This window comes from Octopus bimaculoides, chromosome 17, assembly GCF_001194135.2.
Source record: "Octopus bimaculoides isolate UCB-OBI-ISO-001 chromosome 17, ASM119413v2, whole genome shotgun sequence".
In the NCBI taxonomy this organism is placed as follows: domain Eukaryota; kingdom Metazoa; phylum Mollusca; class Cephalopoda; order Octopoda; family Octopodidae; genus Octopus; species Octopus bimaculoides.
Window position 1 is genome coordinate 49,109,026 of NC_068997.1, and position 749 is coordinate 49,109,774.

Sequence of the window (749 nt, forward strand, 5' to 3'; positions counted from 1 at the left end):
ATATACATAAATACACACTCCTGTATATATAATGCAGGATATATATATATATATATATATATAATATTCTTTCATACATATATACATAAATTAGCGTAAAGAAGTATAACAAGGTTGAAAGTGTAATTCGATAGCATGGTAAAATAAAATAGCACATTTAAATATTACACATACATAAAAAAAAACCATATAATTCATTTTCAAGGCAATCTGTAATAGGAAAGGCTGGGTTGTAATAGTTAGCAAACATTGAGGTAATAAGCTGCGATAAAGACAAACGCTTTTAAATAGTTTATAGAAAAAAAGGAAGAAAATAAATGTGAGTATTCATATTTTCTTTAATTAATTCATTTCAGTCATTGGACAGCGGCTATGCTGGGGCAGTGCCTCGATAAACTGTTAGTCGAATGAATCAAACCTCAGTATTATTTTGTTCTTTATTTTTTCTGAGTCTGGTAATTATCATATCAGTCTCTGTTGCCGAAGTTACGTCATTGAGACGTGAACACAGACACAAATACACACACACACACACACACATACATACATACACACACACACACACACAAACACACACACACACTCACGCATGTGTGTGTGTATGTGTATGTGTGTGTGTGCTCGTGTGTATATACATGCGCACATGCTCATCTCTCTCTTTCTCTCTCTCCCCATAAATATATACACACATATTTATGAATATATGCAATACATGCATATATATATATATATATATATATATATATATA

The 749-nt window shown here is 30.8% G+C and overlaps 1 protein-coding gene across 2 annotated transcripts in view; it reads left to right on the forward strand.

Annotated features, from left to right (window-relative positions):
- The window catches only part of LOC106882155 (uncharacterized), a 21,909-nt gene that overhangs the window by 4,596 nt on the left and 16,564 nt on the right, over window positions 1-749 (forward strand). The window contains exon 1 of one of the 2 annotated variants that reach the window (XM_014932727.2): window positions 129-319. The exons of the other annotated variant lie outside the window; for it this stretch is intronic. The gene's annotated coding sequence lies outside the window, so the exon portion shown is untranslated. Of the gene's footprint in view, window positions 1-128; window positions 320-749 lie in introns of those variants that run through there. 2 annotated transcript variants of the gene reach the window in all.